This window comes from Vicugna pacos, chromosome 18 (genome assembly GCF_048564905.1).
Source record: "Vicugna pacos chromosome 18, VicPac4, whole genome shotgun sequence".
Lineage (NCBI taxonomy): Eukaryota > Metazoa > Chordata > Mammalia > Artiodactyla > Camelidae > Vicugna > Vicugna pacos.
The window spans coordinates 23,616,422-23,629,123 of NC_133004.1; the positions used below are offsets into that span (position 1 = coordinate 23,616,422).

Genomic DNA, 12,702 nt, shown 5'->3' on the forward strand with positions numbered 1-12,702 from the left:
CTGCTGGGTGGTTCCTCAAACAGTTAAACATAGAGTTACCCTATGACCTAGCAATTCCCCTCCTAGGTATGTACCCAAGAGAACTGAAAACTTATGTCCACACAAAAACTTATACAGGAATATTCACTACCACTGTAGCATTGTTCATACAGCCAAAAACCACAAACAAATGCTGGAGAGTGTGTGGAGAAAAGGGAACCCTCCTACACTGTTGTTGGGAATATAAGTTGGTGCGGTCACTATGGAAACAGTACAGAGATTCCTTAAAAAACTGAAAATAGACTTACCATATGATCCAGCAATCCCACCCCTGGGCATATATCCAGAGGAAATGCTAATTCAAAAAGATACATGCACCCCAATGTTCATAGCAGCACTATTTACAATAGCCAAGACATGGAAACAACCTAAATGTCCATCCACAGATGACTGGATAAAGTTGTGGTGTATATATTCAATGGAATACTACTCAGCCATAAAAAAGAATAAAATAATGCCATTTGCAGCAACATGGATGGACCTGGAGATTATCATACCAAGTGAAATAAGTCAGACAAGGACAGAAAAATATTGATATGACATCACTTATATGTGGAATCTCAAAAAAAAAAGGACATAAGTAAACTTATTTACAAAACAGAGACATACTCACAGATGTAGAAAACAAACTTATGGTTACTGGGTGGGAAGGGGATGGGGTGGGACAAATTGGTAGTTTGGGATTTGCAGATATTAACTACTGTATATAAAATAAACAACAAGATCTTACTGTATGGCACAGGGAACTATATTCAAAACCTTGTGATGGCCTATAATAGAAAAGAATATGAAAAGAAATACATGTATAAATGAGTCACTATGCTGTACACCAGTAATTAGCACACTGTAAATCGACTGTACTTCAATTAAAATAAAAACAAATCACACACACAAAGAGCCAAAAAGCAGAAACCACGCAAATGTCCATCAACAGAGGAATAAACAAAATGCATTCTATCCACACAATGGAATATTATTCAGCCATAAAAAGTGCAAAGGACTGACACGAGCCGGGACAAGTGTGAACCTTGAAAACGTGATGCTACATAAAAGCAGCTAGACACCAAAGGTCACATATTGCATGATTCCATTCCTGTGAAAGTCCAAATAGGGAAATCTAGGAGACAGAAAGCAGACGGTGGTGTCTGGAGCTGTGGGGAGGGCAGGGGGGGAAGGGCAATAGCTCATAGGGACCAGGTTTCTTTTTGAGATGTTGAAAATGTTCTAAAATTGATAGTGAGGTTATACTAAAAACCACTAAATTGTACTTTACATTGGCTGAAATACATACTATGTGAATTCTATTTGAATTTACAATTGTTAAAAAAAAAAGAATACTGGAATTTGGACACTGAAGGATCTTCAAGGCACTGGGTCCAAGTCTGTTCCCAGAAATGAGCAAAGTGAGGCTGGGAGGGGAAGAAATATGCCCAGGGTCACCCTGGGCTTTGAGTCTTCCCTTGGCTGGCTGGAAGGAGGGAGTGGGTGGGTGTGAGATATGCTTCACCTGGGCAGAGGGGTGCCAGAGGGACAAACATGGTGACTGCCTCTTGGTTGAATATCTGGCGAGCTCTATGCAGACCCCTGGCCCCGATCCCAGTTCTTGAAGCAGCCCAGGGTCCTTCACCTTTGCCAAGACGAGGGAGCAGGAGGAAAACGTGTGGACATCCCTGTGACTGTACATGGAAGGTGGGCTACGTCCCATGCATGTCAGATCATCTTCTTATTTTATGGGGAGACTCAGAGGGGTGAAGGGCTTGCCCAGCAGGACACAGGCCAGAGTGAAGCCGGGATTATGTGATACCAGACCCCACAGACAGAAGGGGAGCCCTGCTCCCAGGCTGGGGGAGGGGAAGCGCTGACTCACCCTTCCCAGGAGAAAATCCCACTCACCATGGCTGGGGGGGTGGGGCAGGGGGATTTCTTCACTGAGCTGGCATGTCAAGGAACCAGTGACAGGACAGTGAGTCACAGGAGCCCCTGAGTCCAGGCAGAGCCCCGGTTCCCCTGTGGTCTGTGTAATAACAGATGGGGTTGGGGCCTGGGAGCCCTCCCCTCCTGTCTGATCTCCTCAGAGGCCCAAGTCAGGCCTCCCTCTGCACTCACTCTCCCCACAGTCCTGGGCGAGTCCCCAGGCTCAGATTCCCTCCTGCCCAGTGAGCCTCCTGGACTTCGGAAGCGGTGCTCTGGGTTTGGACAGCTCCTCTGGGTACTCCCCCCAGCCGCCCAAGGGCCCAAAGTTACACGTCCCCCAACTCCCACCCCATTGGGATGATTCCGTGAACCCATCCTAAGATACAGATCAAGGCCACAGCAAAGGGGTGAGAAGGAGGTGTAAACTTCAAGGCCAAGTCCCCACAAGTGGGCACTTCATTTTAATTGGGTCGAGATCTTTCTGGAGGTACAGAGAGGCCCTGGTGTGGGGGATGGGGAAGGGAGGACCTCAGGCCATAGGGTGGAGACGCTGTCTGGCCCATCCCTGGGGCAGGGGGCAGGGAGAGGCCTCAGGATACACCAGAGTTGATGCAATGAAATGTCACCATCATGGGGGTATTCTTGCTTAAAAAGTTGCATCAGAATCTAATTAAGCTTCTAGGTCTAACTTACAGGTTACAGGACATACAGGGGACACAGGGACCATTAAACAACCTCAGGAGGAGTTAGTTAGATAATATGAACTGAAGATCAGCTATAAAATGAAAGACCTAGAGCATTCTGAAAGCCAATATCATGGGGGAAAAGAAAGATGGCAGAATGAAAACAGACTAAAAGATTGAAAAGACATAACCAAATGCAGGGTGTGAACTGGATGTGTTAGGATCCTGGTTTTAAGAGGCAAGTAAGAAATATACGTTTGTAGATCGGGAAAATGGGGAATATCTGAATATGGACTGGATTCCAGATGATACTGAAATTTTGTTAGTTTTCTTGGAGATAATAATGTATTCGTCTCCCACAGTATGGAGTACTTTGCATCCACAAAGGCCTGGGTCCAATTTTTGGTCAAAACACACCAGCTATTATTACTACCACTCCCTGCCAAGCCCTGTGCGAGGGCTGCTGTGTACAGGGGGTCCATTTGCCCAAGTCTGCATCCTTCTTGCTGGCTGTGTGACCTCGGACAATTTACTTAACCTCTGTGCAACTTATCTACAACATGGGGGAAAAAATAATACCAAATGCACAGGACCACTTGAGGATTTAATAAAATAAAGCCTTTGAATGGCTTAGCTCAGATTGGCACAAAGCAAGTTCTCAATAACACTATAGATTTTTAGCTACAGAAAGAGCAGTTCATTTTTCTATAAGCTGCTTCAGGCCAATGACTGAGCACAGAAGTGTTACTGAAACAGGCTTCTTCCTAAATGGGAGATTTTATATATATATATCCCATATTTGTGTACATATATACACAGATATGCCTCGACTTGCCATGGGGCTACATCCTGATAAACCCATTGGAAATTGAAAATATCATAAATGGAAAATGTACTTAACATACTTAACCAACCAAACATCAGAGAGGAGCCTCACCTACCTTAAGCATGCTCAGAACACTTACATTAGCCTACAGTTGGGCAAAATCATCTAACAGAGCCTATTTTGTAGTAAAGGTGAATATCTCCCGTAATTTACTGAATACTGTACTGAAAGTAAAAAACAGAATGGTTGTCTGGGTGCAGCATGGTCATAAGGGTTGTTTAACCTCATGATCGAGCGGCTGCCTCAGCCTGGCATCGCAAGACAGGATTATACCCCATATCTGACGCCCAAGAAAAGATAAAAATTCGAAGTATGGTTTCTACTGAATGCGTTTTGTTTTCATACCATTTAAAGTAAAAAAAAAAAACTAAGTCGAACTATCGTCAGTGGAACTGTTGTAAGTTGGGGGCTGTCTGTCCACAAAGCCATATATACAGACACACAGTTAATAGACACTTCATTTTGAATTTTAGAGGCCAGGCCAACAAGGTGACTCGTGTGCCCCTGAGCAGCTCAGGGAGAGGCTTGTCCTCATCCATTTTGCAGATGAGGAAACTGAGGCTGCAGGGCTGCCTGCAACACATGGGGCTGGGGTTCTGAGTCAGGGCCCCTCCCCTTAACCCTCATCTCTCTCCTGCTGGATTTGTCCTGTGAATTTGGGGTGTGGCAGAGACACTGGGGCTGCCTAGACTCCCTGGGGGACAGGGAAGACCACCAGAGGGGGGCCTCTTCTGTCACATGCACACACCCCTTTTTGTTTTTTTGCCAGTTTCTAACTAAAGTGAGGAAGACAGACAGGGCTGGGTACCGCCTTGGCAGTGTCTGTTCTGCAAAGGCTCCTCCAGCTCCCTACTATGTCCCAAGCACTAGGCTGGACACAGAGTGTCATGTGGATGCTGGTGCCCCAAGAGGTCACTGTCTAACATGGTCCATAAATCCCTGTATGTAGGGAGCTTTTGAAGCCAAACAAGAACAGTTTTTCATTGAAAGAAGAACATTGTAGCAGTTTTTACCTGTAGAACAAGCAAGCTACCTGGGAGGAGACTGGGTTTCAGGTGGTCATGATGGGGAGGGGGAGTCTATGAGTCACACAGTGAAAGCCAAATAAGGGGAGCCAGGGGGTGGATGACGGTGTCTTAGAGAACAGGGGTCAGCAAACTACAGCCCCCAGGCCAACACTGGCTCACTTCCTGTTTTTATAAATAAAGTTTTATTGGCACTCAGCCATGCCCATTCACTTACATATTGTCCATGGCTGCTTTTTTGCAAGCCCTTGTCTCCTTCCTGCCCTTCTTCTCTCTCTCATATCAGACTCCTCATGCCAGGTAACACCCAGGGCATCCTTCCTCCCTCTGGTCATTACCTCCCATCTCCCCTACCCACTGGATCCTTAGTGACCAATGCAGAGGGAGACAGAGCTGTTCCTTTCAGTCCTCCCAGCTTTTTGTAGTTATTTATGTAGCAAAATCTCAATAAAACATCTTTCCCCTTAAAAAATAACAGCAGAGAAGAACTGTTGCAATAGAGACCGGATGGCCCACAAAAAAGGTGCAGGAGGTCAGGGCTTTGTCTGTTTTGTTCTCTGCCATCTCCCCAGCACCGAGCACAGCGCCCAGCCCAGTGTAGGTGGTTATAAAGTGATGTGAAGCTGCCTGTAGTATCATCTTCTAATTCTATCAACAGGAGCTCTTTTCAAGCACTCATTCAAAGTACCCAACCCTTGACAGGACAGTGGATGACAAGGAAGGGCCCCACGGATGTGGCCCTCAGTCCCTCTTTGCCTTCCTGTCCCCTGGTGTGGCTGATCTCCTGCCCTGCCCTTGGCGGCCTGGGGCTGCCCTGCAAGCCCAGCCAGGCCTGTGAATCATCAGGGACTGACTCACTCACTGTCTAAAAATATATATTGTCTCATGTTGGCGTGTGTTGCTTTGATCACTATTTGCACTCAATCTGGTCTTTTTCTGCTCAGCTTAGAGCTCTGTGTGGACAAGGTCTGGGTTTTCACCACTTCTGGGTCCCCAGGGTCCGGTTTGTCTCTGGTCTGGAAAGGTATCTGGGAGGAAGAGCCTGGGTGTTGGGTACAAATTGCGCCCTGCCTCTCAATTGCTGTGCGACACTGAGCAAGTCACCCAACCACGCTGAGTTCTCATTTTCCTCACCTGTTGCCAGCATGAAATGGGAAAAAAGAGACTCTGCCAATACACTAGGCTTCTTCCCTACCTGAGCATGGGGCTGGGGGTGGGGGGAGCGGGAGGTGATCTGCCCACTGACCCCCCGCTGGGCTTTTCTCTGCCAATGAAATCATCTGACATCATCTCAACATCCAAGGAAATCAGGAACCGGAGCCGAAGCCGAGTCCTGGCCTCTGTGCCAAGTGCTGGGGAAGCTCCGGTTACAGAAAACAAGTGGAAACCACAGGCCTTGGGCTGAACATGGAACTAATTTGGGAGGCAGTGAGGAACAGTGGAACATAACCCGGAGCCTGGAGGCTGATCTCCCCCAGGCCGGCGGCTCTCCAGGTGGGGTGACTGGGGCCCCGTGGAATTCTCTAGCTCCTGCTTCTTTCTGCAGAGGCTAGGGGAGGGCAGGACAGGAACCCGCCTCAGGACGGCTGGGTGGAAATTCAGAACATGGGCCTTGAGGGTGGAGCAACTTCAATCGGCTTCTGCCTCCTCCCTCCATGCTGTGTGACCTGGGGCCTGGGGCCTCACCTCTCTGAGCCTCAGCTGCCACATTTATGAAGTATGGCAACAAGGGCTACCTCCCTCATAGGGTTGCTCCATCAAAGGTTTAGCGCAATGCCCAGCACAAAAACAGCCCTCAGTAAGTAAGAAATGGGGAACAGGACACAGTGGGGGATGGGGCATGGGAGCAAAGACTGGTACGGTCCTCCTCATTCCTGTAGTCATTCCACAAATACTTCTTGAGCATCTTTTCTGTGCCAGACAGGGATACAGTAGGGAATGAGACAGACCTAGCCCTGTCTCCAAAAGAAAATGAACAAATAATGAATATATAATGTAATAATCCTATGAAGAAAAAGAACAGGGTGCTTGGATGGAGAGGAATAGCGGGGGTGGGGGTCATGGGAAGACTCTGACAAGTCAGTATCTGCACAGAGGCCTGAAGTCTGAACTGGAAACAGGGAAAGGAAGGATGGGGGGGCGATGGGGTTCCAGGCAGAGGGAACAGCACTGCAGAGGCCCTAAGGCAGGAGAGAACCAAGGGGGTAGGGTGGGGGAATCAGAGGTTCTCCAGGGTTGGGCCATGGTCAGGATTTTAGATTTTATTCCAACTGTCCTGGGGAGCAGAGCTGGGGCCTGACACCATTGTGAGCTCTTCCTCCCTCTCAGGCGAGGCTCTCTCTCTGGGGCACAGGGCTAGTCCAGATCCCCCCCCCATACACAGAGGCAGGATGTCCTCAGACCAAATGTAGGAACTGCCAAGCTTCCCCTAAAGCGCAGGGAGATGGCCACAAACCACTTCAGGGCCTTGGGTGGCCAAGAATTGGCTGGGGTGGGAGGGGTCAGCTCAAGACGGTATACTCGAGGAAACTTAGGGACTCCCCGGTCCCTCCTCCAGAGGACAAAATTGTAGGATAAAGCAAAGAGTAACTACTATTATTAGGAGCCTAGATTTTCAGTGAAAGAGAAAATAAATACAAATACAATATGAAAATAGTTAAGATGGACAGGTATTTGTACACTCACTTTCATAGAAGCATTACTCACAACAGCCAAAAGGTAGAAACGACCCAAATCTCCACAAATGCATCAATGGATAAACAAAATGTGGTATAAATACACAATGGAATATTGTTCTGCCTTGAAAAGGAAATTCTGACACCTGCTACAACATGGATGAACCTTGAAAGCCTGATGTTAATTGAGGGGAGAAGAGACTTTTCCAGGGTCGCATGAGCAGTTAGTCCCACCCTTACATCCATCTGTCTAAAAATGATTTGCTGAGCACCTATGACGCGCCCCGCCCCAGGATAAGCAAGAGGGGTAGGGGGGTAAATAGTTGGACAGGGTCCTTGTCCTAAAGTTGCCCACACTCCCGAGACAGGGACACTTTAACTGACACCTGCAGCCACGCCCACAGCTGCCTGCTCCCCAAATCCTCCCAGTTCAGTTCCGGTTTCGCCACCTGCTCCCCTCTACAGCCCTGCTGATTTTGGGGGTTTGTGTTTGGGAGCAAAGAGTTCACATCTTCCCTCTTCCCAGACGTACAGACGCTGCCCAGTCCTCCGGCCTCATCTGCAGGATCCTGTCTCAGAGGGGGTGGTGGAGTCGGCGAAATGATGCCTCCCGGACAGAAGGACAGATGGAAAGACAGATGCAAAGAAGCAAGCCTCTCACGTTCACCCCACCTCCCTCCACTTCTCTACTGGGGGTGTCACCCAGGAGGCCCCTCCAGCAGGAGCCTGGCCCACCCCCTGCTCTCTGGACACAGTGCAGCTCCTGTCTCTCTCTCTCTCCAACAGCTAAGCAGCTGTTTGCCCACCTGACCCCCAGGTGAAGTCAACTTTGCTCTTGGAAGGAGGTCCCAGAGGGAGGGGCAGTTAAGGCACAAGTGGAGATGTGGGGGAGGCACCAGAACGGATGCTGCGCAGGTGGCAAGAAGCCAGGCTGCCTGTCTCCCGAAAGCTCCACGAGCCAAGCAGTGACAGGTGGGGGTAGGTGGCTTGGAGCCCCGTTCCCTGACATCTGTCTCAGCTGCCAGGCCCTGACCCGGCAGGTGCGCCCAGGTATGGGGTGAGCTGGCCCTGGGTGTAAAACGTCTCTGCTAGAGGATTCCAGCGTGGGCGGCACACAGCTGGGCCATCTCCTCCTCCTCCCTGTCCCCCAGCAAAGCAGGAGTTCCCTGGCTCCCACTCAATGCCATTGTCTGCCCCTCAGCCCCATGGCCCAAGTTCAGGGGCGACAGGTAGTCACGGGGGTGACCAGTATTTCTGGGACTCAGGGATTTCCTGGGACATAGGAATTTCAGCGCTAAAACCAGGTCCGTCCTGGGTGACCCAGCACCTTTGGTTACCCTAGCAGTTGCCCACTCAGTGAGAGTTAGGGTATCCAGAAGTTTCCTGATTCCCAGAGTATCTCACCTCCCTTATTACTCTGCGACAGGCACCTGGAATTCCAGTATTATACAAGAAGTTTTCCTAAAGACACTCAACCGTGTTGGCAATCAGAAACGGCAAATTGAAATAATGAGATACTATTGTTTTTACTCCTAAGATTGGCTCAAACGAAAATAGTCGTAAATGAAAATGTTCGTGAATGACAAGTCTGGCCTCAGTGTTGGGACACAACCGTTCCAGTGCCAAACAGAGCAGACCTTCAGGAGGGCAGGTGACGTGTGCACCGCTGGGTCCCAGCAACCCTGCCGCTGGGGGTTTCCCTGGAGGAACATTTACACAAGGAGCCGTGGGGGAAGGGTGCCTGCTGGGAGGGAGACCCCAACACAGGCTATGACACGGAGGAACCTTGAAAACATGATGCGAAGTAAAAGCAACCCAACACATGGGACACGCCGCGTGACTCCATTTATATGAAATACAGAATAAGGAAATCCACAGAGACAGAAAGCAGGTTAGCGGTTGCCAGGGGCTGCGGGCAGAGGGAAGTGGGGAGCTTAATAGATACACGGGGATTTTTTTGTGGGGAAGGTGAATAATACAAATGTTTGGGAACTAGATAGAGGAGGCTGAATCATTTACCTTCAAATAGTTCATTTTGTTCTGTGAATTTCAAAAAAGTTCCTTGTTAATAATCCTGAGACCCAGAAGCCACCTACCTGAATGTCACCTGAGCCTCTGGTACAGCGGCTGAGCTGACAGAGGTGGGGAGGGAAAGCGGGAAGCGATTCAATACTCTGCCTGGAACAGCTTAGTGGGTAGATGACCGAGCCAGCACTCAACCAACAACAACAACGGCGCAAATAATAATAGTCATAGCAACTGTAGTGATCTCCTAGCACTGCTGTGACAGTGAGCACACACTTGGTGCCTTAAAATAAAACAAATGTGTTCTCTCACAGCTGTGGAGGTCAGAAGCCTAAAATCGAGCTGTCCGCAGAGCTGCACGCCTCTTGGAACCCATTCCCAGGACATAATCAAAGAGGAAATCTCCCTCAAACCTTTGCAGGAAAAGTTTACAAGAAGAAGGATATCATGTCTAGCAGTTCCTTAAAATCCTCAAGAAAAGAAATGGCGACAGGGACGAAAGAAGAAACAAAACACGCCACGTGCCACGAGGCTGCAGCTGGGCATGTTGGATTCTGCTGTGTCCTTCCTATTTTGTATGTGGTGAAAATTCTCCTAATAAAAAGTAACACAGTGCACCCAGCGTAGGGTGAGCTGATGGACGCAGAGAGGAATGGATAGATACGTGACAAATCAGGTTTAGTAAAACATTAACAGACCAATGTTGTTGCATGTTTGAAAGTGTTCATAGTAAAGAGTTAGGGGGAATGGGGCAAAACCAAAACCAAAACCAAAACCAAAACGAGAGAGAGAAACACAGAGCCTTCAATAGTCCCCATTTCCTACAAAGCCTCCCAGGGCTTAGCCAGCATCCACCCACCACCTGCCTCAGACTCTAACCTCTCTGAGCCTCGGGTCCCCGGCGTGTCAGCCACTGAGAGCCCCCTCACTAGGGAGTGGAGAGCCCAGGATGAGAAGACCAGGGCTCAGCACCCCATCAGCACCCCACAGGCACTCAGGAAATGCTGCCTCCTGTCCTCAGAGGTTCCGGGCCACTTCAGTGACTCCCAGATTCTGGTGGGACATCTGGTCAGCAAAGGGTCCACTACGAGCCCTGCCTGCTTGTTTGTGCCTCTCAGCCTCTTTGGTCATTCTTCCCCAGGTCCAGCACATGTTCTCTGTGTGCTGGGCCCTGTGCTGGGTGCCAGGAGCCCACACATTGAATCTAACAGGTCCTTGCTTTTAAGGAACCCCCCCCCCCGAGATGGATAGTTCCAATCCAGTGGAATAAACACTCCAAGGGAACTGAGCCCAGGACCCAGAGCAGCAAAGCCTGAGAAAGCTAGGCTGGTTAAAAAGCTACAGTGCATGGACAGGCCAGGCCCGTGGATGCTGGCTCCCCACTAGGCCCAGAGGAGACAGAGCCTCAGCAGGGGGCAGGCCCTGGAGCCCCTTCTGGGCTCAGCAGCCCTTTCCCCTCCTCAGGGAGGAACCAGCGTGACCCCCTACCCCCACCCCGGGCTTCTTAAGGGCAGAAGCCTGCTGGCCGGTCTGCAGCTGCAACCTCGAAAAGCAAAGAGGTGGGGATATTTTCTCAGAGGAAGAGGAAGGGCAAGAGATGGAGTACAAATTATCTCCCCCCAGGAGCCAGGCTGGGCCGAGGTCCAGGGCCCAGAATCAGGACACCTTGGAGGGCCCCCCCAGTTTAGAGATCCGATTCCACACCCCTCAATTTGGCCACCAACATGCCTGCGTTCTTCTTAGCGCAGCCAGGACCCAGAGTTACACCTGGAGGCTCCGTTCAGCATCTCGGGAGGGAGGCGCCATCATGATCCCCACTGGGGAGGTGGGGAAACCTTAAATAACTCGAAGTCACCCAGTCTCTGGCCACGGCCTCTCTACTCAAACAAGGTCACTGATTATGGCCACCCACGCTGTGAGCCACCAGCCACACACATTATCTCATCTAAGCCCCGCCATGCCCTGAGGAAGGAAAAACATTCTCTCCATTCTACAGAGCAGGAAACTGGATTCAGAGAGATTCAATACTCTGCCTGGAGCAGCTTAGCGGGTGGATGGCGGAGCCAGCACTCAACCACCACCACCAACGAAGACGGTGCAAATAATAATAGTAATAGCAACTGCAGCGTTCTCCTAGCACTGCTGTAACAGTGACCACACACTTAGCGCCTTGAAATAAAACAAACGAGTTCTCTTACCGTTCTGGAGGTCAGAAGTCTAAAACCAAGGTGTCCGCAGAGCCCCATGCCTCCTGGAGGCTTCCAGGGAGAATCCATTTCTGGGCCTTTTCCAGCTTCCAGCCACAGACTTAGCCCCTTCCTCCCTCTTCAAAGTGCGTTACGCTGCCGTCCTCGGCTTCCACCATCACATCTTTTTCTTCTCTGATTCCCCTGCCTTCTCTTAGAAGGACCCTTGCGATCACATCATTGGGCCCACCTGGATAACCTCGAGGTCTGTCAAGATGCCTAATCACACCTGCAATGCGCCTTGAACCATGTAAATCGACATGGTCACAGGTTCTGGGAATTAAGACTGTGGACTTCTTTGGGGGACCATTAGTCAGCCTACCGCAGCAGTTAAGACCTACTGAAGTCTTGCTACGGGCCAGCCCTGTGCTTGGCATTTTACAGGCATCATTTCAGGGCAGCACGCCTCACACTTTAATGGGCACACTGGTCCCCAAGGGATCTTGTTAAACTGCAGCTTCAGGCTCATGAGATCTGGATTTCTAACAGGCATCCAGGCAGTGCCGATGCCACGGTCCAGAGATCACCTTGTGAACAGTGAGGCCCGAGAAGAGGAGGCGACAAACTTTTTCTGTAAAGGACCTGATAGTGACCATTTTCAGCTCTGCAGACCCTGCGGGCTCTGCTGTGACAGCTAGAGCCCCTAAACAGCCACAGGTAATACAAGAACCAGCAGGCATGGCTGCAGGACAATAAAGCTTCCGTTACGGACACCGAAATTTGAGTTCCATATAGTTTTCACATGTCATGAAGTGTGATTCTTCCTTGATTATTTTCAACCTTTTAAAAATGCAAAAAACCAGCGGGGTACAGCTCAGTGGTAGAGCATGTACTTAGCATGCATGAAGTCCTGGGTTCCATCCCCAGTACCTCCATCAATATCTATATATCTATATGCAAAACCCATTCTTTGTCTATGCAAAAACAGACGCCTGACCAGATCTGACCCTTGGGCGGTAGTTTGCAAATCCCTGATCTGGAATCTCAGTTTCAGCAGAGTATGTGTTTCTGCCTTCTTTTGTTCACCATAGTGCCTCCTGCCTTTGGAACAGTGTCTAGCACCGAGTAGCTGCTCAAAAAATATCTGCTGAAAAACAGACTCGTAGACACAAAGAACAAAATAGTGGCTACCAGAGGAGAAGAGGTGGGGAGTGGGGCGCGAAATGGGTAAAGGGAATCAGCTGTACAGTGACCTACAGAAACTGAATT

The 12,702-nt window shown here is 49.6% G+C and overlaps 1 long non-coding RNA gene across 1 annotated transcript in view; it reads right to left on the bottom strand.

Moving 5' to 3' along the window:
* Window positions 1–11,741, bottom strand: part of LOC140687069 (uncharacterized) — a 49,530-nt gene extending 37,789 nt beyond the window's left edge. The window contains exon 1 of the long non-coding RNA XR_012061126.1: window positions 11,446–11,741. This is a non-coding gene — a long non-coding RNA (uncharacterized lncRNA). The remainder of the gene's footprint in view (window positions 1–11,445) is intronic.
* Window positions 11,742–12,702: the final 961 nt, after the last annotated feature.